Source organism: Cricetulus griseus, chromosome 2 (assembly GCF_003668045.3).
Source record: "Cricetulus griseus strain 17A/GY chromosome 2, alternate assembly CriGri-PICRH-1.0, whole genome shotgun sequence".
Taxonomy (NCBI): domain Eukaryota; kingdom Metazoa; phylum Chordata; class Mammalia; order Rodentia; family Cricetidae; genus Cricetulus; species Cricetulus griseus.
The window spans coordinates 457,956,675-457,971,108 of NC_048595.1; the positions used below are offsets into that span (position 1 = coordinate 457,956,675).

Sequence of the window (14,434 nt, forward strand, 5' to 3'; positions counted from 1 at the left end):
GAGAGAGACGGTTCAGCACCAGGTGATTTCCTTTTCAGTTTTCCCGATCAATTGCCGGTTCATTTCATAATTATGGCATTTCCCTGAGAAAGGCAGGTTACAGATTTTGAAAATTATAACTCATCTCCTCTGAGCATCTATATCAATGCCTTGCTTTTCGTGGGTGTACACTTGGCCCTTCAGGAGATATAGGAATGGGCCTGGTGGCATTAGCTACAAGATGAGGATAAATCTTTGCACTGATGGAAGCCACCTAGGAGTAAGTGACAGTGGCATCTTCAGCTTCACACTGCTCCATTATTCCAGTCTGCCACAGAGAAGTATTTTAACCTTGTCCCCAAATCTCGGATCTTGTATATAGCATCTCTGATCTCTGTGATCATACTTTGGTTCTGGTAGAATCACGGGTTCTTAGAAACCCAGGAAAACATGGTCCATAGCTCACTTTAAATTTTTATTTGGTCCACAGTGTGTGTGTGTGTGTGTGTGTGTGTGTGTGTTCATATCTACCAAAATAGAGATATCGATCCAAGAAACACCCAGGTAGGAATACCACTGAAGGGCCTGTTGTAGGGCTAGTAAAATATTTACAAAGAATGATTCACCCGGCTCCTGGTACATTCGGCTCTGGATTGTGCCTCAGTGAGGAGAGCACATTGGCAGTAAGTAGTTCCTGAATCTGGCTCACTGGCCTGTGTTCGAGTCCAGCGTCTGACAGGCAGATGGAGAGAGGTGACACTTTCTCTTAGCTTTAATCACCAAAGGAATAAGGGGCTGTTGGTCTGGAAACATTTTCCAAGTTGAGGGAGACATTGAAGTGTGTTTATGAATACCTGTGGCTGTGCTATTCCCATGATCTTGTTAATGTTTTCGGAAAGACAAAGGAAAAATCTGCCATGGTAACATCTCGGTCCAGTGTTGTTTGCTCTCAATTAAATAATTCAGTGGAAAAATAAAATAAAAATGAAGTAGAGGACAGGCCCTGTGTAGTGTTAATACAGTGAAATTTAATAGATTTCCCCCCCTCTTCATTTGTTAATGTCAGTAATGTATATCGTCTTCTAGTATTTACTGGATTCGTAAACTACAGCAGCCGCCTGATCTGGGCTCTTGTTTCAGGCTTAGAGTGTATTTGCTCTAAAGACAACCTTGCTTTGGATTTGAGGCAATGGCTGCATAAGAAAAAGATTGCTAGTTGTTCCTGATGAGGATTTTTGTTGTTTTATGGGTTGATTTGGAAGGTTTGAGTAGGTTTGTGTTGTGTAAGGGTGTTTGCAACGCAGCTTAAACAAAAGTCAGAGGGCACTTCAGGTGCCAGTCCTGCTGCTGGGGACAGAGTCTCTTGGTAGCCTGGACGTTCTCCACATACACCAGGCCACCTGACCCATGAGCTTCCAGGAATCCACCTATGTCTTGTTTCCTGGGTTCAACACCAGGCCGGGTTTCCTAAGTAGACCCCACATACTCCTCACGCTTGGAAAAGGAACATTTGGCTGACTTGGCTGCCTCCCCTGTCCCTTGCAAGGGGTTTTCTTTGTCACCTGTCTTGGTCTTATCATTCTTTGGGGTTTCTGTGTCAGAGCTGCTGGCAACAGCTGGTCTTTCCAACAAACAGAACCATCTGAAACTGTGAAACTGACTCAACAAACTCGTGTTTTCTTAAAGGCTAATTCAGAGGAACTTACTTGTTGTCTGTTTTGGTGCACAGTCCTCAAGGCATCTAGAGTTCACTCAGACAGGATGTGAAACTCTAATTTTTTCCTCTCATTTTATTCACTAGTAGTAAATGGGATATAAACTAGCCTTAACTAATGTACACTTTAAAGCTCATAATAGATAAACACCCTAACAATTGGAGAACTGAATTTTTGCAGAGAATGACGAATAAAATCAGAGTGGCGTCTTGATATTCAGTCTAGGCTGAGTTTTCCCAGGCCGCTCTACAGACGAATACAGTGCTGAGCTCAAGACCTTAGGAAGGCTGTCTGTCATGAGTCTCCTTGGTAGCATGTTGGCTTTGCTGCTTGTATGTTTCTTACCCCTCGAAGTCCTCAGTTCTTGAGTCTATAAAATGTAGAGTCAGGGTCATGGTAAGAAACAGAGAATGACTGACCTCCAGATGCTGAGAACCTTCAGGTCTGAAGTGCTTTGCACATCCAAAAGCCTCCCGGGCTTTGTAACATTGACATCACACACAGCATAAAGCATGTCCTTCTGGAGATTGGTTAAGATTAAATATGAATATAAAACATTCTTCACATGTGGTGGGATTTTTAAAAATAGAACTGTAGTCCTTGCCCTCATACTGTCTAAAATAAATCACTTCTATCACTATAATGTATCAGTGTGTTTTACCTTTGAGAAAGGAAATTCTGTGTGACTCTCCATTTCCAGGATTTCTGTAACTGGGTGTTAATAATATCAGTATTTTTCAGTCAGCCATTCATTTGGCACTTTTGGAATGCTTAACAATTTCATGCAAGCACAGGAAGTCGTTGTGCCCCCTCACTGGCCGCTGGCACGATGGAGCAGTCAACGGGAAAGCACAGGTCACCCTGCTTTTGCTTACAATGCCCTGGTGAATCTGCTGTGACCAGATGACAAAGTTTGGCTCCAAGGGACCCAGCGTAGGAAACCAGGAGGTGTTGAACAAGCCTGGATGTGTTGGGCAAGTCATTACCATACCCATCCCAGCTGGCAGTGCCCGGCTCTCTCTGTGCTGATTAATTTTATGGAAAGCGAGGGACCATAGTTCTTCAGCTTCACTAACGAACTCCTCAGATGACACTGGGCGGTCAATTAAAGAAGGGACGTGAAGGGGTCGCCACACTTCTCCTTCATCCTCAGTACCCTCTGACGTCTTCCCCACAAAGCCTCTCATCGCTGTATTGTGTGCTGTCTTGCCTAGCAACCCTGCATGAAGGGAGGCATCCTCACTGTTCAGTGGGATTTCAAGTGTCTTTGAAATTGTAGGACATCCTGTCCCTGCCCATCAATGCCAAGTATAGACTAAGACTCTCTTTCTGTCCTTCGTCACATAAGGAGTTCTGGACTAAGCTGGGTTTTCATAAAATATCTGGAAAACACAATAAAAGCCCCTGGGAATAAGAAAGGTGGAGGCGGCCTGGCTCTTTCTGCTTCATGTTGGGACAGATCCTTTGCTGTCCGAGAACTTAGAGGGTGTGGCTTTGAGGACATGCCTAGATTCTTCAATGTCATTTAGGTTAGGTGTTGATAAATGGCTGACAGGCTTTAGATGGCTATAAATACTTCCATGGGAGTAAAGGCTTCTCAGAAGTGGTTTAAATTGCTGAACATGACAAATAGGTCTCCAGTCACTCTTGACGTAGGAAATTAATTACCAAAAAGTGCTGGCCAGTCCCTACAGTGAGTGGTATTGGAGGCCTCATCGGGGCAGGTAGCGTTTGAGTATTTTATATTGGGTTTTATTTTTGAGATTATGATATAATTACAGCACTTTCCCTTCCCTTTCTTCCCTCAGATTTGTGGAATTCATAGGGGACACATAATATTTACCTAGCACTGCTTAGAGCTTTCTTTCGTCCCTTGGGCAGTTAAGGTGGTGTGCGTTTGGATCATTAGGGATGAGAAGAGCGTAGAGGAAGACAAGCGGGCCATAGGAAAGGGGCAATAGGACGCTAGAAGGCTTCCATGTTGTGCCACTAGTATATTGTTTTCCAAAGCACAAAGCATAAGCCCGGTGGCTGAGATTGCACTTAATCACACTGGGGTTCGTTTCACTGACAGTCTCAAGGATTGTGAGGGCATGTACACCAGAGAGGGTGGGAAGCTGAGTGGGCATGCAGAATTCTGCCAATCACAGTAGGGAACATGCTTTTGGGGGGGTTACATGATGCAGTCTGTGGATCCATCTATGTTTTTGGAGGGTTACTTTCATGAAATAGTCATCGGAAGCAAAGAGACTAGACGCACAGATACTGGTTACTGCTGGTGCAGTGAACTCGGCAGGAGATGCTATGGAGAGGCAAGAGCATAGAGGGAAAATAGATTTCAAAAAGCCGTCTTGAAAGTCAGCGAACTGAACCCGTTGAATCTGTGCAGCTGAGGTAGGAGTAAGGCTGCAGGATGAAAGACCCCCCGAAGAGGTACTTTCGTAGAGGGAGACCCACACCCAGGAATCAGCGAGGCCACGAACTGGATGCAAAAAACAAGAGGCTTTATTGGAGACGCGGGTACCCGGGGCGACTTAGCTTCAGTGTGGCTAAGCGCGCCGAGCCAAGGGAAAGGGGTCCTTATATAGGGAAAAAGGCGCAAGCTAGGAGCAGGGATTCTATTGGATAATTCTAATGAGGCATTATACAGAGCTATTCCCATTGGTCAATGTATATGAGGCGCTATACAGGGTTATTCAAATGAGGCAAAGTACAGAGTTATTCAAATGAGGTGAAACATAGAGTCTTTCAAATGAGGCGAAATACAGAATCATTTCCATTGGATGGTTCAAATGAGACACAGAGCCATTCCAGATCAGCATATTCTCAAGGTCTGGTGTCTGGTACAACAGACTCAATTCCCCTCCCCTCCGCGTCCAGATGGCTGACCTTGGGGGCGGAGACCTTGGGACGGAGTGTTTCTCATCGGGCGGGGCTCAGGGGCAGGGCTCCAGGCTGGCTCTCTTGGTGTTCGTTCTCGTGCCGGCCCACCTGGTGCTCGCCCTCGTGCCGGCCCACCTGGTGCTCGTTGCTCGGGCCTGCCTACCTGGTGCTCGTTCTCGGGCCTGCCCACCTGGTGCTCGTTGCTCGGCCCCAGCCCCGAGGCGCGGTGCCAGATGGGGCGGGCCGGGGGCGCGAGCCCTGCCGGGGTGAAGGCTTGGAAGGCCCCGGCAGCTTCGGGGCAGGGGGCTCAGGGGCATTTCGAGCGGGTCTTTCACAGGACACAGTAAGTTCTGTTTCCGTCTGTTTTCTGGTACTGTAATCATGCGGCTAAGTTAAAAGATGGAAGCTTGTTTAACTTAGGGTTCTGGCGGCTGAGCAAAGCCACCATCTGCCACAGGCCTTCTCACCGCATTCACCATGGCCGAGGCCATCAGATGGCTCCCACCACTCTGCCTCCTCTCAGAAAGGCCTCACACTCGATCTCATCTGACCGCAGCTCTCTGCCAAGGGGCCCACATCTGCACACTGTTAATACATGAGTTTATGAAGCAAGCGTCCATCATGTGAACTTTTCGGGGGATGCGTGTAAACCACTCCAATTCCCAAATCTGAACTTGCAGGCATGGGATAACTCACATCAAACCTACTGAATGTAAGTCGTCTTAACTAAGAAGTAGCGACTTAACTCTACCTGGGAGTTTTCTTTGGTATCTGGAGGGAGGCCATTTGGTGCCCATTATATTTCTATATTAATTCAAATGTAAATGGGTGAAGAGGTGTTACGATAAATCTTTCCACCAAAAGCTGCCTAGCCCCGATGCCACATGTGCGTTTTACACCAGCCGCCCGCCCGAGTTAGGGCTCAAATGAATACACAGAAACTTGTATTAGGTTCAAAGCGGCTTGGCCAATAACTAGGATTCTTCACCTGCTAGTTCAGTCTTAATTATCATAAGTCTATATATTTTATAAGACTTATCTTATTAGATGCCGATCCTTGCTGGTGGATCACATCCTGCCGCTGGAGGAGGAAGGGTAAAAAGGAACCCTTCCTGTTTCTCCTTTGCTTAAATATGAGTCTCCTTGCTATGTCACTTCCTGCCTGGATCACCACTTCTCTACTACATTTCCCAGAATCCTCTGTGACTCCTAGTTCCGCCTAACTTGCTGTCTCATTGGCCAAACAGTATTTTATTTAACAATCAATAAGATAAACATACACAATACATTCCCCATCAAAGAGGGGAGAAGGGCATGACTAGCTAGACCTGGAGAAATGTTGGCCTTAAAATTAAGGAAGTGGAAACACCCTTTCCCACACCCATACCTCCCCACTCATCTGATTAGTTAAATCAACTCTTCTTCAGGCTGCCTCTCTACACTGAACCCATTTCTCCTTTTAGCCATGGTCTGGCACACCACTGGGTGTGCTGTTCCTTAGGAAGGTTACTGTGGTGACCCTAGTTTTATTAGGTTCCTTCAAACAGTGTCCATGAAGTCTGTATAGGAAAGCATTTCTGCTTCATCTTCAAAGATCCCACTGAAGACTTACTCTATGAGGTACAGGAAGTGAGATGCTTTGCCATCTGCAGAAGAACAGTGGAGTGTTATCATACTTTGGGGTTGCCCCTGACCTCCCTGGAATCCATTGCCAAGTCTCTTTTATTTCTTCCATTGGGATTTGTGTTGTCTTTTGCTTGTTACCATCTTAGTTATGCCAACCAACTGATGAGAACTATGGCATTCCGTGGGTTAGAGACATGGATGGTCCAGATATTTCACTGAACAACATAAATGAGCATGAGCAGCTCTACTTGTATTCTGTAGTATTATGTTTTTGTTTTTAAGGTATCATTATTGTACTGTAAAGGAAGTGGTATGATTTAGATACTTTTTCTAGAGTTTTTTTTTTTCAAATTAGAAATAATGAATCTCCATATGTTTATGTATCCCCTGTCCCTCGCCTTGCCTCTCCTTTGAGATCCTTTCTCCTCTGGTCCCCATGCAGGCATCTAGTCTCACCCTGGACACACACACACACACACACACACACACACACACACACACACACAGACACACTCACACACACACACTCACACACACGCACACACACATACACACACAGAGACACACACACAGAGACACACACACACTCACACACACACTCACACACACACACTCACACACACACTCACACACACACACACACACACACACACAGCAGAGAGGCAGAGGATTGTCTTCCATCTCCATTCAGCTGGTTGGGTTGGTTAGCCTTCGCATCACATGCTTGTTAGATGTTTTTCTACAAGAAGTTATAGACTTCCTGTTGTGGGAACCTTTTTTTGAAACACAAAGCATTTCAGCCAATAAAGTTAGCCTCCTGTAACTTGATGATTTGCCTTGTGAGACAAATATTAATAGATAGATATTGTGCTTCAAGGTAAATTGAATTTATGGTCCTGTGTTTCTTCTAAGACTGACCTATAAGAGGTTTTGTTGGTGTTGCCTGTGATCTTTAGTAACCCAGGGAAGAGAGAACTCTTTAGACGACAAATTTAAGCCTTCATGGCCATGACACGTATTAATTCGTGACCTGCTCTATTTGGTGGGGTGGAGAATTCTTCCCAATAAGTGTGGTGCCTTCATTGTATGAGGGCATGTCTTTTCAGTGTGACAGACAGCTGCCTCTCACTGGTATGTGTATTTGAAATTCTTTGGTAAGGGCAGAAGGAAATCCATTTACTCGTAAGAAAGCCCGCTACTGTCCCTACTGTTCCTCAGGAAGAGTCATAGTAGGCAGATGTACAGCAACACGAGAGACTGTCCTTGTCATGACGTTTGGAAAACTGAAAGGCGTCTGAGACTTGTTGTTTCCTATGGAATGCCATGGTGACGGCAAATAAAGTCACCAAAGAGGCACCACATTCTTCAGGGAAATGTCATTAGCCTGAGCTTGGAAAGCACATGAGTAGTTTAAGATAATTACTCCAAGAAAAAAATGCTAAAGCCTCTCCGGTTATCTCTTTAGATAAAAATCTTGCCCAGAACATCATGGTTTAGGGAGCTCTCCTCTATAGTGCAGCAGTAAGAATTTGTCATGATGAGGAAATTGAGCCAAACAAACCCACCCTCACACAGCCGGGGTGTGATAGGGTTCAAAGGCAGTTTAAGTGGGGCCTGGTCTGTTCCCTTCCTTATCTTCGGGGTTTTCAATGCTTCATTTCATGTAAGTGCACAAAATATAATGAGAACATTATAAATAAGTAGAAAACAAAATCAAGAAAAAATGAGCATAAAAGCCGGACATGAGGTCAGCTCACAGAATTCCCCTCTCTCTGACAGGCTCAGGTGAGAAAGCTGTCACTCCATGTCCAAACCACAAAACATCTCGGATATTAAGAGGAAGCACGTGTATGAATGACTAGTTATTGGGAACTGACTAGTCCCTCCAGGCCTTACCCTAGCAGTGGATTGCAATAGCCAGTGGCACTGATTGGTATTTCCCCCAGGCAAACCTGAAAAGAAATTGGTACCAACCTGTCAGTTTGAGATGACAGCCACCCGTTCCCTTTCCAAAGAGAGTTGTGTCAGTCGGCCTTCTGGTCATAAGCTTCATGTGTGCTTTTCTAGAAGAGAAATAAATATGCAAGAAATATCCAAGATGCGGCTTCTTGGGGTATTTGAGGTTCTCTCTCTCATTTCTTGTCTCTCTCTATATCTCTGTCACACACACATTTACAAACACGTAATTTATTAATTATAGGAATTTTATTATGGATGAAACGAGTTACAGTGGCATGATGGGAAACCAATGTGAATCCTGCCTCCTGCCACTCCCACAAGGTCTATTTGATAGGACCATCAGAAAACACGTTCTGGCCTCACAGAGTGATACTTTCCCAGCTGTCTTCCTGAAGGACTGTGACGCAAATGAGGGGCAATGTTTGTAAATCTGTCATGACCTTATAGTAGACATATAAGTAGACTTTAGGGTACGTTCCTGATACTTGAAGCTAGTGAGAAGGGTTCAGATAGTTACGGTGTCTGGGTGTTGTGTCAGAAGGGTGGTTTAACTCCCAGATGATTTTGACATCATCTCCTGAAAGGTGGGGACTTGACAAGAACACATTGACAGAGCTCATCATCCCTCCCTATGCAAGGACATGGGGCATACAAGAAGCTGAGCCCCAATTTAAGTTCACCTCGGGAGTTTGAATTGAAGCTATTATAGAGAGACCCAAGGAGGCCCAAGAAATCCAAACTGCAATGTATAGGGTATGATTTCAATAATTCCATCCCACTGAATCCCTAAAGCACGCACAGGGCACTGAAGCTGAAATACTATTTTTTTTTCTTTACTGCTCAAGACAACCTCAAAGCAAACAGTATACGGAGAGATGCAAATAAGATCATTTTCCATATAGAATTATTCAGCTTAAGCCCATTCAATATGCGACTGCTGCAAAAACATTGACCTTAGTGCGAGACCTCCATGGTAGACCAGATGTGTCCACGCTAGTAGTGCCCAGGGACGCCCGCGTGTTCCCAGTCTACTGTCTCTGCAGTTGGGTGTAGAAGAAGAGACCTGCTAATTACATAGCAATTTTATGTGAAATTTTCAAAACTTGCAATCAGCATTCCTGAGCAAGCAGGTAGAATCCTGCAGGTCTCTGGTACGTTGGGGTGAACGGAGTCTAATAATAACAGTACTCATAATGAGAACTGATAATAAAGATGTCTCTCAGTTTAAACTCGTGTTGGATGAGATGCAGAGAGCGCTGAGTCACAGCTCTTCAATTTGTGCCCATCTGTCCAATTTATCACATTCATTCGTATTTATTATGCATTTTACACGTCACCTTTTACACTCACCTGGTAAATGCTATAATGATCCTTGTGTGGGGGTAGTTCCTGTAATGACCAGACATTCTTCTCTTCCTGTTTACCCACAGCCTTTGCCCAGTTACTAGGTCAAAAGATTCTGTGGGAATACGTGAAACAAGTTGACTTAATATTTAATTCTAAGGCAAGTGCCAATGTCATTACCATATTGTTTTGATCCCTTGTAGAGTTAAAAGGCAGCAGTGTGGCAAATCTAGACTCTTTAAACTCTTAGAAGTCATGTTTCATTCTCTGTATCTCCATTCCCTATGACTCTTTATTTGGCCAAGTAAATCAATGAATTAGGAATTATCATCTGGGTGTAAGTGTGGGTCTTGTCTGTTTGTTGGTTGGTTTGGGTCATCAGGAAACTATTTCTTATAGCAAAAAACCCCTCCAAGTTCATTATGCAGAATGAGCTATTAGAGGGAGGCCTCAGACGTGATTCAGGTCTAAGTTGTGTCTCTCTCACACAAGTTCCTCGTTCTCAGGCTGCCTTTTCAGCATTCATCCTGCACACATTGGCATAGTGACCTGAATCCACAGCAGATTAACAACAGGAAATACTGTCTGGCAGTCTGCTGCCTGCGTCTCATATGTGTGCTGCGAAAGTCTTTGTGAAAAGCCAAGCCAAGTGTTCTCGCTGGCCAAGAAGAAGCATGCCCCACTCAAAACCATTATCTACCACGGTGCCCAACTCTAAACACAAAAGTCTGATTTCAAACACAGGCTCCAATTGCTACAACAAATGAGGGCAAAAACCAATTACGGATGAAAGAGAAAGGCAACCCTCCGAAAAAGAGATCGGGTCCACGGAGCCTTGATGACAAGAGGGGCTTGGATGATGCATGTGCTGGAAGTAGCTCTGCCTTGAATCTTGTCAAAAACACGGGGCGGGGGAGGGGGATGGTAATGCATTCTCATCACTCGTTACTGTTTTGACATTGCTATAGGCTGTAACCATGACGATATGTGCCCTTCTTATGTTTTGGCCTAAGAGATAACAGAATGTGCCAGTCTACCCCCAATACATATTCAAAACCATTCTGTGCATGTTGGTAAAAGACTCAGTATGTACTTGTGTCGCCCAATGGTAATGCTGTTTTTTTTTTTTTTCAAAGAATTTAATCGTTTTACCTCTCTGGCAGGTATGAGTGTGTGAGTCATAAAAGTAGAATAATGTTGGGGTTGTTTTTGTGTGTGTGTGTGAATTTGTTATATAAGAAATAGACATTTAATAGTACTTTAGTTTTATGACTTTCAGGATTAGAAACTGTGTTGATTTCCTTAATTTGAAATTAGGAATTATCATCTGGGTGTAAGTGTGGGTTTTGTCTGTTTGTTGGTTGGTTTGTGTCATCAGGAAACTATTTCTTATAGCAAAAAACCCCTCCAAGTTCATTATGCAGAATGAGCTATTAGAGGGAGGCCTCAGACGTGATTCAGGTCTAAGTTGTGTCTGACTAGTAATTACTAGATAATTACTAGTAATGGTTACCAATACTTGCTGCCTTCTGCTTGCCATGACTTATGCAGTATACTTTTCTGTGTGTCTCCTTATTTCATACGTGTTGAGTACCAATCACATTCCATTTTATAACGGAGAGAGCAAAACCCAGAGAGATCGGGTAGCTTCTTTCATAGCACATAGTTAGGTAACTGCACCAGAGTCTAGACTGGGACTGTCTAATAATATGTTACAGTAAAATGTAAAAATAAGCTTTAGATACCTATCTTAAAGGGATTTAGATAATGTTGGGTGAATTCTAACTTGTAGTTGGTTTAGACATGTAATTAAGGCAAATATTAACTATTTTCCCAAAAACTTATCAGGGCGTGGAAATAATTCCATATTTCTATTTTAACAGGACACTCCAGGTAGCCATAGCTAACTTCACTAAGCAAGAAAATGATGAGATAGTTATTGGTTAATTGATTGCTTCATGTTTGAAAGAACTGTTGTGAGTTTTTTGGGGTGAGAGCTGATTGCCCATAAAATTAAAGCAAGGGGCTGGAGGTGGACCCATGTGCCCTCTCCAGATTTAATTTCTGCCTCTCATGTCAGCCCTCTGTGAATATGCAGCCTGTACCCCACTAGAATACACCATTATGCCCCGGTCCTGTGGGAATGGCAGTGGAGGGCAGGAGTGCTGGGGTAATGGACTTTCTACCATGCTTATTGAATGTGGCCTGGAGTGTGCACTTGAGACCGAAAGCATGAAGTGATGTAGATGCATTCAGGGCAGCTGGTGTCACATCTTGCTTCCCAGGGTTTCTGACTCCAGCTGGTTTTAGAGATCTTGTGGATTCCTTTGTCCAGGTACCACCGTGGTTTGTTCCTGCTCTGATGCAGCCTCTTGTTTTTTCCTGTGTATGAAAAGCAAACCCACTCTCAGAGCAGACACTGTTAGGATGCCTTTCGGTCAAGAGCCTGTATAGAGAAGGAGCATCGGGGACGATGATGAACAGGGGTGCTGGTCTGACCGAGCTTATTGCGTTCTTCATGAGCCCCTGGGCCCAAGGGAAGTAGTAATGCAATCCCTTAGAAATGACGTTTCAGATGACCCTTGGAAACTAGGAAGATACAGAAGAAGCACCCAATGAGGAAAATGTAATTAGGAAAGGAAAGCACTGAGGGAGACCTTTTTTTTTTTAAAGGTGGCATTTTGCCATAAGATTAATCGAAGGTAATGCGAGCGGGAATTCTCCCTTCGAATTCAGCCAGCAGCAGTCTCCTCTGGGGCAGTAGGAAAAGGGAGCTATTTCTCATCCTTGGGCAGTAGAAGTGCAAATGCAGAGTGAGTGCTGCAGTCACCAGTGAGGGGACCGTCCAGATGAAAACTGGTGGTCTGCTGAAGGAAGAGTGGGTGGGGCCTGTGCAGTGGAGGCGTCTTCTGGTTTCATGGTAGATGAAAGGGAACAAGAGCACCCATTTTCCTGGACATCATCAGTGTTGCAGCTCTACAAACTTTATATGAACACGGGGCTTGCGGCTAAGCTACCATAGGTTTGGTTTGTTTGGTTTTTATGTGTGTGTGTTTGGGGGGGTGGTGGCAGAGATGGTGGTGGCAGGAGTGGTGGTGGTTTTTAACTTTCAGTGGGGTTGTGTGCAGAAATGTAAACACACTCTCTGAGGGCATGCACACCTAGTGTGACTCCCGGTCCTGTTGCTCTCAGACACAAACTGCTCTCCTCATTTCTGCCTGGGTTGAGCCACTTCCATGCATAACTGCCACCCAGCCCCTGAAGCAAAAGATGATGTTTGATCTGACAGACTTCGATAATTTCACCAAAGAAAATGCCCAGGTTCACAGAGCTGCAAGGGGCACATAGAAGATCCAGCCCAGGTGTTTTTTTCTGATCCTGAAGAGCTGCCAGGGGTCATTAGCATAATGCTGGTCTTCTCTGTCTTGTTTCTCTGCACCTCTGTTCTGTACTCCAAGCAGGACATAGGCGTTGGAAGAACCAGTTAAGTCAATGTGCAAACTTCCCAGTGTTTCCATCGTGATTCAGAAACACTATAATTTATAAGCAAGAGGTTTAAACCAGCTAGCAGCATTTCCTTTCTCTCGTTTTCTGAGCCGCTTCTTGCAGTTTGTTGCTGTTTGTTAACAAGTCACTTATTTTTATAACATCACAGAGCACACGATTGCTTACGTAGGTTGCCGTGAATTCCACTTTACTTCCCCATCATAGTTCATCCTTTTCCTCAAACATTCATGCTGTGGAAGGACCAAGCAATTACCTTTCAGGGTAATTACAAAACGCATAGTAACATGCCCCACTCACAGGTCTTTGCATGGTTATTATTTTGTCACGGACATAGTTTTCCATTTTCTTTTATCTCATTGTTAATACACTGAATCTCAAATATAAGTATGCTTAACATATTGCGTGTGAAATACCAATGCCACAGAACAGGAAAGTAATTTAGCTTAATTGTTGGCAGTTAATACACTGCAGACTCCAAGGCTATGTTTAAAGGTGTTGGAAGTGTTACATGAGAATTGACAGAAAATTATCACAATGGATTCAGCTGGTGCATATTTTCCCCAGTTGGTTAACTTTATCCCCTTTCTCCAGATGTATGGCTTGAGGATTCAAACGTAGCATGTATGTCTGCACCGTATATCTGTATGACCTAACTGTCCTCTTATAACTTAATGAGTGTCTCCTTATCTTTGTCTTGTTATGTTCATTTCCTCTCTAAGAAGTCAAGAGGATGTTGAACACTGTTGTACAAGGCCAAAAGTCATGACAAAAATTACAAAACTAAACAAATGACTATAGTGTAGAGGAGAATAACCTGTGGGACTCGAGTACGGATTGTGATAGAGTTTGAAGTGGTTAGACCCAGGCTGGTGGCTACCGAGTCTTCCCCAGGCTAGGAGTCTTAGGGTTTGATTCAAGAGCTGAATCTGGACATTTTGAGCATGGCATTGTGAGTTCTGTGTGCTCACTTACATCCTCAGGTGTTTTATATTTCACAGAGTATTTGAAAGTAGGGTCACAGTCTTTCTCCAGTTACTTCTTAAGAGTCCTCCCCCAGTCACCATCCTTCTAGGGTGACACTATTGACATTTGGGTTGGTTTGTTGTTGTTCTTGTTGTTGTTGTTGTTGTTTTGGAGGGTTTCTTTTGTATATTCAATTTTAGAGGTAACTTTTATAGGATGAGAATATCTCTCCCCCCCCCCTGTGCGTGTGCGTGTGCGTGTGCGTGTGCGTGTGTGTGTGTGTGTGTGTGTACAATAAAAGCATGGTTCTGGGTTTCAAGGCCAGAAATCCACCTTTCTGATACAGGGAATGTTAGTTATTTGTCTCATTGTATGACAAAGGCAACTTAAAAGGAAGAAGAGATTCATAGTTTGAGGGCACAGGTTATTGGTGGAGAAATCATGACATCTCATAATAT

The 14,434-nt window shown here is 44.1% G+C and overlaps 1 protein-coding gene across 5 annotated transcripts in view; it reads left to right on the forward strand.

The window, feature by feature from the left end:
- Nucleotides 1–14,434, forward strand: part of Epb41l3 (erythrocyte membrane protein band 4.1 like 3) — an 81,371-nt gene that overhangs the window by 20,814 nt on the left and 46,123 nt on the right. The window lies entirely within an intron of this gene.